Source organism: Anthonomus grandis, chromosome 22, assembly GCF_022605725.1.
Source record: "Anthonomus grandis grandis chromosome 22, icAntGran1.3, whole genome shotgun sequence".
In the NCBI taxonomy this organism is placed as follows: Eukaryota; Metazoa; Arthropoda; class Insecta; order Coleoptera; family Curculionidae; genus Anthonomus; species Anthonomus grandis.
This window is the reverse complement of record NC_065567.1, coordinates 19,953,061-19,967,826: the sequence shown is the minus strand read 5'-3', so window position 1 is coordinate 19,967,826 and position 14,766 is coordinate 19,953,061. Positions and strand designations below refer to the sequence as shown.

The 14,766-nt window shown below is 28.9% G+C and overlaps 1 protein-coding gene across 5 annotated transcripts in view; it reads left to right on the top strand.

Moving 5' to 3' along the window:
• LOC126748430 (agrin-like) overlaps nt 1-14,766 on the top strand; it is a 434,242-nt gene that overhangs the window by 363,283 nt on the left and 56,193 nt on the right. The gene's annotated exons all lie outside the window — the stretch shown is intronic.

Here is a 14,766-nt window from a genome sequence, read left to right as displayed (position 1 = left end):
GCATTAATGTTCCATTTAAAGCCTAAATCTTTTTTTCAATATAATTTTAACTATTGGTTCAGATTCAGGCTTGATAACCTTGATTTAATTTATATTTTTAATGTGCTAATTAAATATAATAATACTATTTTTACTCCTTCAATATGGCATGTTTTATATTAAACAGAAGCCCACGTTTTAATAAATCGACAGTCTGTTAAGTTTTTTATGATGTTGAAACTTCGCTGAAATTTTGAAAAAAATCTATATTATTGTTAAGGAAGGTTATAAATGTGTTAATATTAGTTAATAAATAAGTATTATTATTAAATCTTTGTCTTAATTTTTTGCAAGTACCTCTTCTATACTTCTCTCTGTTTATGACACATTAACAGTGTTCACACATTAATAGTGTGGACATATATAATAAAAAGTATCTACTATAAAATCTTGGTTTATTACATTTATCTGCTATTATTTGGCGCCCTAAAAATATAATATAACCTTAATTTATTTGGTGTTTAATGTGACATTTCCAAAAGTTAATTAAATACACCTCAGGTTAGTTTCATCATACAAAAGGCGAGAAAATTTAATACATCGTTAAACGTTTAGAGCGGTTTTTAATGTGCGGTCATTAAAAATCTTTTAGAGGCTTTGTTTTTATTAGTTTTTGGCGAAAATCGTGATTTATAAGTTAATTCAATACAGAGCCCTATAAAACATTTTTATAACTCTGTATTGCGTTTGATGGATATTCGTCAAATCTAGCATTTAAAATTAATTGGCCAATAAATGGGATTTATTAATTGTTGCAAACTGCAAGATAGTAATCTAGAAGCTTCCAAGTATTAGCCATACTTTTATGAAATCAGATCTTTACAAATGAAAATAAATTGAAAAATCCTATTTTTTTAAATTCCTTTTACTTCAGTTTTATTCTTCATGGGGTCATAAATAAAATCCTACACGTTTCGCGTATTTTACGGAACAATCTTTATATTTCACGATTATACGTTTAAAATTGCAACATACTATAATTTATCAAACTAATCGAAATCAGCTGCAATTCTGAAAATTACTGTCAAGGGATACCGATTTATTATTGGAAATCCTTGTTTTTTATGACAAGCGTATGAAAGATTAAGGAGGTTTTCTGATCGTTTATATTATTTATCTAGGCGTAATATTTTGATGTAAAAAATTAGTTACGTTACGAAAAAATGTTCAATTGTCAAAATATTTTTTTTTTATTTTTAAACAATATAAATATGAACCAACTGCAGAAAAACATTAAAACAACTTGTCTACATGGCCAATATCAAAACTAGGCCAATTAAAAACAATTTAAGTCGTTTATAAATGCATAACCTAAATGAAACTTATTTATCTACTTATATACTGCATCTACTTATATGTGCTGCATTAAATATTTATACTATTAAGTATGATGAATAGATGAATAGCGCTCTCCTAAATTAAATTATTTATAAAGATTAGAACCGCCTGCATAACAGAATAAGTTTAATCATCGAAAATATAAACAATTATCTTAAAATACCTTTTAGACTTAAAAAGTAATTCGACAAAAAGCACTACCATACATTTCGTAAAATGTGCAGCGCTACATCGAATTTTACAACAATTTAATCTTCAACCAAGTCAAATACAGATTTTCGTTAAAATTTAATTTCAGTAAATTTTCAGGCGTACCTTCAAATCGTAGCAGCAGCTTAAAGTGCTGAAAAGGTATATTTAGATTTGAATTCAGCAATTGAACTGTAGAAAACGTACAAGAAAGTTGAGAAATCCAGAACTAATCGATTAAATTAACTTCTCAAGGCCCATCGAAATGAAGCGAATTGGCAAACACAATCCGTAACGAGATTTTAAGGATGTTTTATATAAATGCTACTTTTTCAGCTTTTAAATATGGTTATGTGATTTTTATCATAGATTAATTAATATTTTGTTAGAGATGTATAGTATAATAACTTTCTAAAATGGGAGTTTATATCCACGCAAAACATCTGCTGAAATAAAAAAAATTGTATAAAAATATTAATTTTTTGGTTATATAAACAGCCACTGGATAAATTCAGTAAGGATATTGAATAGGGTAAAAGGTAGGTTAAAGACGCACTATTTTCGTTAATAATGTCATGATATCAATTTTAAATAAATAGTCATTAGGAAGTAAAAACGTTTACTCTAAAATAACAGAATTTGTGGGTTTCTATAGCAAACAATAATTCAAGAAAATTACAAAATTATTTAGATTAATAGTTTGCAAAGAAACACTCGCTAGAAAAAAGTTCTCGACTTTCTGATTTTAATTTTCCTAAATGGTTTTTATAGGACCATTTATAAACGTTATTTTAATTTATAACTTAACTTAAAACATCGAGGAATAAGAATGTTAATAAAAATAACATCTTTAAAAGGGACATGTAAATGCATAACTTAAATGTGTTTTATGCATGTCTATCTATTAACATATTATAACTTTAATACAATACTTATATTAGGAAAATATTCAAAAATAAGTCTTAATCACTAAATAATGTTAGATTCATATTTTTAATTGGCAATATCATACTTTTCAAATAATAAATTCAGGAAAAAGGGAAAAAGCTCTCTAAAAAGAAAAGAAACAACTGTATTAATTAGTGCTACAGGATCTGTCTGGCTCATGCTCTTAAGCCTGTAACATAAAACCTAATATGACGAGATGCTTCTTTTTTTGTTCTCTTTTCGCCATTGTTCCTGCCTTCACTTAAAATGCACTTTTACTTTTAAAACTCAACTATAGAGCCTGCGATAAGACTTTGCTAAGTGCTCTTTTCTCAATCCTTAATTAATAATAGTAGCTTCGGTTTTTGTATTTATTATTTTATGAATTTAAGTTAAGTTTCCTTGTCGAGCTGTTTTACGATCAGGCACGACGTACTACAGAAACAAATCGTTTAAGGTTGTGTCTCGCGTGGAAAGATAAATTACCAAATTTTAAATGCTACGCTTTCCCTTTAATGGAAAGCAAGTAATGACTGGAATGCCAGTATTTTACATAATTTATTTTTATTGGTTACGTTCTTATAGGAATAAATCAAAAATTTTTAATTAATTTGCAACTAAAAATACAGCTTATTTTTAGGTAATCTACAAAATTAATGTCATATAGTTAACTAAGATTCTAAAAGGGTCTTACGACTGATACACATTGTCATTTACCCCTTCAAAATTTTAGGAATAACCGGTTATACTTGATAATTTTGTTAGGGTAGATTAAAGGACAAGCCAATCTCTGGGGGTATAATATTACTTAAAATCTAGTTATATTAATTGATTTATCTGAAGAGGGCCTCGTTCCGAACTTAGATGGGGTCAAACAAACATAATGTCGATTAAAGTTTAATGGTTTTAACTAAGCAATGTTAGGAGAGATATCAGATTACTGAAAAATTATATTTTCAAGAATAATAGTAAATAAAAAAGGAATTTAGTTTATCTCTTTTGTAATCTCCCCTGTGGTCAGTATCTAGCTAGTGCTACAATTTAATTATATTTTAAGGCATAACTTTAAGATACTCGATGCTTATAATGATATTATTATTGTATATTTTGATTATGTTCTTACTTTTATTATAAAACGAGCTTATTCTGGATTTTTTAGTTGACGTCCTTAAGTCTATGAATTAAAATTTCAACAAAAAATAATTTTATCAGGCAAAAATTGCTTTTCGCTGAATTATAAAAAAAAACGATTTATCTCTAATTTTCCCCAGTGTTTAAAAAAATCACAAGGAATTAAGATTGTCAATTTATCTTTTAAGGAAGCCAATCTCGGACGATTAGTTAGATAAATTACGGTTTGTTCCGATTTGAAATAATTTATCACGAGATTTAATGGGTTCTCTCTTAAAACTGAAACCTAGACTTAATGATGAGTTTTGCTAATTAGGCTTTAAGAAACTAGCACTTGCAAAGAAAAGAGATAATTTTTAAAATTAATGAGCTGTATGCTTATTTTAAATAAATACAAATTAAACGTATAAATGATAAAATACTTGCTTTTATGATCAGTTTTAATACCTATATTGCTTGTTTGTACTACCGGAATCTAATATGTATTGATGCTGCTAAATTTAAATAATTAATAGAATAATTTCACATTATTTGAAATATTAATTAAAGGTGATTTATTTACCATAGATTTTAGTTTTTAGCGTTTTAATTATTGTGCTGGTTACTTGTTAAGCTTTTAAAAGCTTATATGCAACATGGTATCATCTGCGAATGTCTAAGGTAAGATAAGACATTTAAAGATACTACCTATTTGTCGTAACAATACTGTATATATTGCTTCAACAGCAATTTTACAATTTTGTGAATATTGTCAGTAGCTCCTATAACGTGTGAACAAATAAGCCTATTTAAAATTAGATAATAATTATTTGTATATTTCTAGTTTCATTTATTAACAAATGACTTAGAATACAAAATTTAAATTCAAATTAATTAATTCTTGGTGGAGGCATATTGAAACATTGGAAAACAGACTGGTAAATATTTGATTAGGCCTAATAAAACCAAACGAATTCTGAATAACTAAAATTCTGTTGTATGAAAATTTAATTAAAATTTACTGATTCGCCCATGAATTAAAGCGGACTTATCTTCATTAGCTATTTACCATTCCTAGCATTACAAAAAAAGGAAAACTTTACATTTATATAATATACTAGCTAAATTCCCGCGGCGTTGCTCGCGTGCAATTTGAAAATAAAAGAAAAGTTCTACCGAAGGACTTCTTTGTAAACAACATTTTTTGTTTTGCCTTGTAATATGTAAAAATATCAATTTTCAACGCTTTAAGTTTAAAATTAAAGTATTTTCGTAGAAGTTTTCACTCCATTTAACCCCTTCAGGGTGGCGGAATTTTCAAAAAATAAATTGTGAGTTAAAAGTGTTTTGCAGTTTTTTTCCGAAAAGCAACGAATTTAAGGTAAAAAATCTTAAAAGATGTGATAATTTTTAAAGGTGGTTTTAACCCTTTCCCGATGGAATTTCAAAAAATTCCTTCTAAGTGGACGCCTACATAGGAATGTTGTCCCCAAATTTCATGTTTCTCGGTTTTACATTTTGGACAGTAGGTTAATTATCATTTAGGACAAGTATTTTTATATATGAATATATAAAACTTTATAGGTATTATTACTCTAAAGAGCTAATGATTTTCTACTTGAACTCTTCGAAGAAGAACTTCTTTATTTCAAATGTGATCTACCCATGATACTCTCAGATAACACATCTCGAATGCTTCCAATTTATTCATGGAACTTGCTTTTAATGCCCAGGCCTAAACACTATACAAAAGAACGGAACAAACGTACCCAAGCAACACACGATAGTCGAATAAAAGTTTATTTCTGGTTTACACCAGGTGTATATTTTTAGTTGAACTTCAACTACAAATATCGAATAAAATGTCCGCGTGATATACGTTAAGGAATTTAATATTATGTTTAGTTTTTTATCTTATTCAGGATTAACAAGAATATAAAAATATTATTTCATAAAAGTTAAACGTTTGGGTATTGTATATTGTATACTATTTAAAGACGTTTACAAAATGCGTTTAATAAAATGAGCTTCTAAACAACTTCTTACAACGAGCTTCTCAACTTCCGGTTTATTATACCACAACTTAAGCTTAAATTGTGTTATAATATACTGGATATATAGGAACTCTACGCCACTGCATTTTTCTAAAATGAATTTCATTTTGTTTATTTTTTTTCTTTTTATTTATTTTAAATCCTTATTTAGCTTTGAACAAATTTGTATTTTTCAGTATTTTTTTTTATTTGTATATCTTATTTGGAATAACTATTGTGTTTCATAAACTTCAATGCATTTCCTACTTTTTTCTAGATTTTTCTCTGTTTAAGATATAAATACGTGTATGAAAAGTATATCGTATGCAAACAGAGCCATATATGTGATCTCAGGATCATTTTATGAAAATTTTTGAGGTGTTGGAATCGAGTTTAAAAACTAGATATGTAAATCCCGTGTCAATTTTTTGAAAAGCCGAAATTTTCTCCTTTTTGTAAACGGAATAGTATATGATATATGTATATCCTACAGTTTAATAAATATACCTTGATTATATACGGTTGATGAATATACCAATGGTTTTAATTTAAAACCATATTTTTGAAACTAGATAATGAAAAGTTGTATAGAAGCAAAAAAAAAATGAAATTTCTTCAAAACTTATTAGACTTTAAAGAAAACTAAATTTTCAATTATTCGCGATAAAAAATGGTACAATTACTGCAATTTTCATAGCAATATGCCTTGTTTTCGAAAAATAAAATAGGGTTTTTTTTTTACGTTTTACTCGAAAACCCGAAGGTTATGTGAGAAAAATATAGACACAAAAACTATTGATTGTTTTATCGCTTATGATTTTCTTAAAAAGCGTTTTTCTGTTAGGCAATTATTTTCTGCAAAAAAAAAATGGTTTTCTTTTACCCTAATCTTAATTATAATTTACCCAACCCAACTCAATCCAACCCAACCCCACCCACCCTACAATTTACCAGTAAGAAATTGTTTTAAAAAAATCATTGTCTTAACAATATGCATGAATAACAGCTGGTTTTGTCGTTAAAATCGAATCTAAAAACACAGTTTCTTTATTTAAATTTGATTTAAATATACAGGTATACATGTATATATTTGTAAATGTATTTATGTATATTAATAAATATTTAATACAAAAACAGTGTAATTAGATTGGATATTATGGACGAAAAACTCTTACTTTTCAAAAGAACCTCTTACTGGGCAAATGTTTGGGGTGGGTGGGGGGGTAAGGGTTGGGTTGATAAAAAACAATATTTTTGCAGAAAATTTATATTCAATATTTGATCTAATAACACGGTTTATTCAAATTTGATATAATTTTATGTATAAATTAAAGTATAAAAACAGCGTTATTAAATTGGATATTTTGGATGAAAAATAGTGATTTTTCAGAAGATTTTCATGAAATATTTGAGGTGTAGTAATCGAGTTTAAAAACTAGATATGCAAATTCCATGTCAATTTTTTCAAACGCTAAAATTTTCTTTCTTTTGTAAACGGAATAATATATGATATACGTATATTCTACAGTTTAAAAAATATACCTTGACCATATACGGTTGATAAATATACCAAAACCAAAAAATGACTAATAAAATATAATAAATATATATTTAACTATAATAACATCTGATGTGTTGCTTGGGTAACATTTTAGAGCTCTTTATTTTAGTTTAAATTTTAGATTTTTTTTGTGAGGAATTTTTTGAGTCTAAAGTAGGTTGCCCTTGATTCTTTTATTCTAGATCCAATTTTTTGGTATGGGTCCCAATTTTGGTTCAACATACATCTCAGATACTTAAATTCCGTCACTTGATCAATATTCTCCTCATTTTCACTGCGTGTCTAATTTCTCCTAAAATATACTTGTTACTATCAGCCCATCTAATTGAATCGTTGGGCTGTTTGGTCAGTTTTCATTGCTTAAGAAATTCTATTGCAAAAGCTTAATTGCATAATCATTAAGCTCATCTCTAATATTCTGTGCTGTTTCTTTTTTATACATCCCAGCTATTTCTTTCATTTTTTTATGTAGGGTAAAAGTATCATTAGGAAGACTGAGATTTTCAGCTTCTTCACATTATTCAGTAAGACATTTTTCCTTTACTCTTCTAATCTCATTTGTAATTCTTCTTTGTAGGTCTCTGTATTTGTTATTGTCAGTTCGAATTTAGCATTTTTCTCCGTGTTTCCTTTAGCTCTAATATTTCTCGAGTTATTAATTCGGTTGCTATTGTGTGTTTGTCATTTTAGAGAAACTTTTGAGATTTCAAAAGCTTTTTTATATTATGATGTTAATATAAACCAACATCACTGACTGATGTGGGACTGATGCTGGGTACACTCTGGATTAAATCTACTTGACTTAATAAATTTTTTGTAAAGTATAGAAGATTCATTAAACTCGGAAAATATTTATCAATAGATTTATTAAAATTTAATAAATTACCTTTAACATTGAATACGAGAATCTAAATAATACTTTCTGTATGCTGCTTTTTCTAAAGAAATGCCTTTGGAAAATGTGAATATTTATAAGGGTTAGCAGATAGAGCATAAACATATTTTTTACTCTTTACAGGTAGGTCAAATTTAAAAATCATTGCTAGATTAATACTTAATTATTGTCATACCAATATAGAGGAAACCCCTATTTTTATCAAATAAATATTCTAATACTATGATAATGAAAATTATAATTGTTATACTTTTAAAATAACAGGGGAAAACAGTTTGAGATCATTTTGATTTCATCCGCCTTAAAATAGCACCCGAGCAAATTTTGATTATTTCCAAGCTAATGTGGCAAGTAATCTAACTACTTTTAAGTTTTCAGTATAATATTAAAACCCTTGCTTTTATAAATATTAACTATTTTCAGGCAATTAACCAAAAAAAAAATCTTATGTTGAATTGATAGTCTCTTAAAATATTTAATGTTATTTAATGCCGATAAACCTAAATTCTAATTCAGATTTTAACAATTTTTAATTTTTTACCAAATAATAACTAAATTTATATTATATTATATAATATTAATCTGATAAAGTAAATAAATAATTACCTTCATCTAACTTGAATGAAATAATAATTTTTTTGTAGCATAAAAATATTTACTGAAATAGAATCTAAATCTAATGTAAATAAAACTATTTAGGTAAAGTGTCGTTATTTTTGTCTCCGTTAACTATTAAGCTATTTTTGGAAAAGTATATTTTTTCAATGTTCTATATAAATAAAATATCATCAATTTTATTGTGGACAACATAATTATTATGTGACTAGTTTGCCTTTTAATTATTAGACTTAATATAAGTAGGTGTCTAAATAGTAAAGGTTCATGTGCTAGTTTACAGCTAGAGGACAAAGTAAAACTTTTTTTACAAAACACAAAAAAAAAATTATTACAAAACTTATTTATGATTAAGATATTTAATTGAGTTCCGATGTTAAGGCATAAAAAATTGCGAAAAAAAAACACAACAAATTTATGGAAAAAATCATTATAAAGTGTCAAAGGACGTTAAAAAATAAATAAAGACAATTAACATTTTTATACAAAAATAATAATATAAAATCTATACATTTAATAACTACATACAGGGAGTCGCGAATTGCAGTGTCCAAACTTTAACAGCGTATTTTGTGTTCAGAAGAAGCCTTAATTTTGTTCATAAACATGTATCGAATTACAGGGTGTGATTTTTAATTGAAAATTTTTGATTAAAAATGGTAGGCCACCGCATTTTCTACAAATATTAAATTATTACTCAATTCCTCGTTTAGTTTGGAGCAAATTTGATTTTTCACCTTTTTTTCGTACAATGCAAGGTTATCGAATAAAAAAATAAAACCATCTTCTGCAAATTCTATGTCAGTTTACATGGAAATTAAGAGTTTTATTGCAAAAGATCTGCAGTACCTAAAGCAAAGTATGACTGGAGATGAGGTGCATCATAATAATGATCTTGTGATAAAAAAAATCACTGTCAAAACGATGGATTCATTGATGAGTTCCATCCTTTGAAAAAAAAGTGCCAAAGCAACATGGTTCAATATTTGAATGATTGTTAGTAAAAATTTTTCTTGAAGCCTGTTGAGTTATCAAAAATTCCTAAATATCTTAAATATGTTAGAATCTTCTGCTCGATTTAAAGACTTAAATCATTTGTAAAAAAAATTAAAGCTTAAGTACTCTTAGGACCACAATGAGAAACATCTTATATAATAATTATGATGGATCAATGGAATTTTATTGAGTCTTCAGAGGTCAAAGAGAGCAAACGAAAATCTCATGGATTTCATGTCAATAAGCAAGCTCTAAAGCAAAAATAGATTATGAGGTGAACTGACATGAACCAGAAGTTCACTGATGAATTTCTGGAGTCTCCTGTAGAGTTATCAGAGGCCAAAGGTGGATGAGATATTGAAAGGCAATCTAGGACACTCAGGATTCACTCTTGAAAAACGATTGATTAATGAATGGATTCACTCAATAGGACTACTAATAGGACCATAAGTTCACTTAAGAATCTTGATGGATTTCTGGCGCCTCACCAAGAATTACTAGAAGCCAAAGAACTTGTAAAGGTTAAAGAATAATCTTAGTTCCATATCTGTAAACTATGTGTCTTAGGTGTTACCTTATCCCATTATTCTCTCAATAAAATTAAAAATTTTCTTGCAGAAATGAAGAACTTCTCGATTGAAATTATTTCTGAGCTTGAGCTTTCCTTAGTGGCATAGATAAGATTCTGGAAGGCAATCTAAGAATATCAGAGTCCGCATTTAAAAAACAACTGACTAATAAATAAATTATGTCCATTGGAGGTACTGATATGAACCAGAAGTTTACGTAATGATCCTTATGGATTTCTGGAGGCTCACAAAGAGTAATAAAAAAGTTGGAAATGCTTATGAGTCATCGTAGTTTCACGTTGGACTAGATGTAAAGAGCTTGGACTTATCTCATGCTTCTTTGAAGAGAATGAAGAATTTCCTTGCAGAACACGGTTTTTTTTTTTTTTTTCGAAAATCTTACATCGTACGAAAAAAAGACAAAGAATCGAATTCGCTTTAAACTGAAGAAGGATTTTAAAAATAATTTTTGTTTTTAGAAAAAGCACTGGTGTGCCATTTTTTCTTCGTTAAAAGATGTCCTCGTTTTCAATATGCCTCGTCTCTATTCTAGGAATTTCTTTGTCCAATTTCGATCTCTGACTGTGGCAACATAAATTTTACCGTTGTAATTCATTTAACTGCGTCCGTTACACAGGTTCTTTCCATAATTATAAGCCTTGGCATTCTGTCTCTGAGGGAGAGATTCAACATTGATCTCTCCATTGCCCTTTGTGCTGCTTAAACATTCTATCCTATTCTTCTGTTTAACTCTGCAATCTTGGTTGTCTCTTAAAATTTAAATATAAATTAAAATCCTCCCAAAAAAATATAAGAAGAGTCCGTAAACCAAAGTATAAAAGATATGAAATATAATAGATAAACTTTTTAATGCATAAGGTCACGTGGTATTACAGTTGACATCATCCTGAAGTAAATCCATAGAGTTAGTTTGGACTGAATTTAAAAAATATATGGCCAAGAATACCGTAAACATTGATTTCAATGAGATTATACAATATTGTGATGACTTTTTCAACGAATTCCTCCAGAAAAATAATAGTCTCGGTATAAAAGGCTTGAAAAAGAATACATCTTAAAGAAACTCACAATAAACACCGTCTCTGAAAAACTAATTATTAATTTAGATGAAAACGATCGTGACACAGACAGTGATACTGAAGCCAAAGAAGACAGCGAATTATCTGAAATGAAAGAATTAAATGAAGATAAAGCACAAGGCTTTACCGTTGAATACGATAAAACCTATGCTAATTTATAAATTTCGTTAGCCAAAAACCAATAAAATTGGATGTCACTATATTTTAAAGTTTTATTTTTTAACATATTGCGTGCTTTATACTGATACGTTTTTGGCCAAAAGAAGGTTGGTCATGTGATTTAGGGAAGTTAATTCTTAGGCTAACCCATGCACAAGATCTCTGAAGGTCCTGAAAACGTTAATATACATCACCTACCTGCAATAAGAACTATGTCATCTGCAAACGTTAAGTTCTTCAGATACTCTCCATTTATGTTGACTTTAATTGTTGTTTTTTCTAGCGTTCTGCAGCTGAGCAGTGAATGGTTTTGGGGTAATAGTGACGCATTGTCTAATACCTTTCTGTAAGGTGAATTTTTTTGTGTCGCCGTAATACATTCTGACTGCAGATATTGCTTTATTATATATGTTCTGAAAAAGTAGTGTCGCGTATCTATGATCGACATTGCAGTCTATAAGCGCTCTCGATATCGAGTCAAATTTCTTCCTAAAGTCTACAAATTACACTACAGTACTCTATCAGGTACTTTATATCATTTCAAATCCATTTCTAAATCCGGCTTATTCCAGTGGTTGGTGAAGATTGCTCCAGACTATTAGCAATTATTTTCATTAAGAACTTATGTGACAAGCTGATAAATCGGTTGTTTTCCATTACTGTAATGTCTCCCTTTTTATGTTATATCACTTCAATGTTTTGGTATATTTCCTTCGAATAGGCGTGATATACAGATCGTGTTATCGTGAGCTACGTATTACCCAAAATAATGGCAACACCGCTTGGTTGCGGCTTGCAGGCGGCGGAATTTTTCGTTTTTATTTTTTGAACCGGGAGTCAGCAGACCTCACTTTGCTGTGTTACTGCACGTTGCATTAATATTTTTTGAGCGTTATTTTTGTGTTTTTTTCACTATGGCTGTTTATACCCCGTCCGAAAGAGTTTAACTAATTAAATGGTTTTATGGAGGCAATTTGGCAGTACAATGTAGAGATTTGTTTTCAGTGACATTTGAGAATAGACCGATTCCTTGTGCAAAAACGGTTTTAAATGTGGTTGCAAATTTTGAGACATCTTTTTGTCTTCAAGATTGTAAAAAATGCCACACAAAACGTCAAGAACCACCTGTTAAAGTGGTCCTGGATATTGAACGGCGGGAAGAAATGGTTTGCAGTACCCTAGAACTTGATTCGACACGGTCCACTAGAAGTGTTGGAGAGGAACTGGCAATGAGCAATAAAACTGTTGCTTGTATCTGGAAAAAATATGGGTACAAATGTTTCAAGTATTCAAAAACTCAGGAAATATTTCCTGAAGACCAGTGGCGAAGAATGGAATTTTGTGAAACCATTATGGAAAAGGCAAATGAAAACGAATATTTTCCAAAAAATATTTTGTTTTCTGATGAATCTTCTTTTCCATTACATGGCAAACACAATCCTTCCATTGTTATTGGTCTCAGGAAAACGAGCACAGAAGTTTTCAGTTTCGTACCCAGTATCCTCAGAAATTGAATGTTTGGGCAGGTATTTTGGGCGACAATGTTATAGGGCCATTTTTTATTGATGGCACTTTAAACGCCCAAAAGTACTTTGAGTTGCTGTAAAACCAAGTTCTTCCTGCCATTCAAATCCTACCTGATGTAGACCTGGGATCGGTTTATTTTCAGCAAGATGGCTGTCCTGCTCATAACGCGGCTAGGGTAAAAGAATTTTTAACAAATACTTTTCCTAACCGCCTTATTAGTGGAACTGGCGATATTAAATGGCCTCCTAGATCTCCAGATTTGTCTCCAAATGACTTTTATCTGTGGGGTTTCCTTAAGGAGATCATCAAGCATGGATTTAGTAGGTCAACAAATTTAGAGGAGTTGCGAAATAAAATTGTCGAAGGTGCCAATTCCATTTTACCTGAAACTCTTTTGGAGGTACGAAATAGCTTTTACGATAGGTTAAGTTTTTGTTTAGCGAAAGAAGGCGGTTTATTTGAGCCTTTTATTTAAAAAATTAAAAGGTTATTAAGTTTGTTTATTAGAGTTTTATTTCTGTCATTATATTTCTTTCATTATATTTTTATCAGAGTTGATATTTTATTTTTTATTAGAATAATGCTTTAATTTTCATTATGCAAAACACGGCATATTAAACATTTTAAGATTACAATTATATGCGGGTTTTACACATTGTCATGTCTGTAAAACCCGCATTAGAGTAAATATTTAAAAAATGCCTGGATTTTCGCGTAATATTTTGGGACATTTTGTCGCCAAACGACGCAGCTCTAACGAAAACACGATCTGTATAGAGATTTTTTTAAAATTTTATGACGCCTTTTCTTCTTTGATTTATCATTTCACTTACAATGTCGTCTTCTCTAGGTGCTTCAACTCAAACTCTCCTCTTAAGTTATGTCAAGAAGTTTTTCCTCAGATCTCTCAAATTCTGTATTACTGGGATTTCTACCCGTTGATTCCATATCACCCTATCTAAAATTAAAATTAAAACATTCTCGTATTAATCTAAAAACGGTTTATTACCCTATAAGAACAGGTAGTTTATATCCATTTAAATTATGCATAATATATTTGAAATCATTCTCTTAATAAGAAATCACTTTCTTGTTTATATTCTCGAAACCGAGAATAAATTCTTTATTTCGGTGACCTTTTTTGAGAAAAGTGCAAAGAAAATGGACCTTTCTTTGCACTTTTCTCAAAAAAAGTGACATCTAATAAACATAGAAATATATATAAAAAACATAGAAATATATACTGAGCCTTATGCAAAATATTTGTGCCCCAAATAAGCAAATGTGTTGGTTGACCTGATTTTTTTACCCAAACTCCTTTTATTTCATTGGCGTAGAAATCTAAAACAAATAATTAGTAAGATTAAGGTTTTACATTTATGGACTGATAAAAATCATAATTGGGACATAAATTACGCTATGCTAATGTACCAAATCTCGGCCAAATAATATGAGCATTTTTTAAATTAATCAAAAAACTTTTTTTAAATCTAAAATTGTGGTTTTAGTGCTGTTTAACACTCAAACTAAGCACAACTTTGTAGAAAGATGATTTAACTTATCCTATAATTAACTTATCCCTTAACCCTATAATTGAATATAGGGTAGGTTTTTTAAAGACGTTTGATAAAACTCCTGTATAAAGTTTAAAATTACATCAATATAAAAAAAATCATTGCGATTAAATAACTTAAGAGTTGCTTTAATG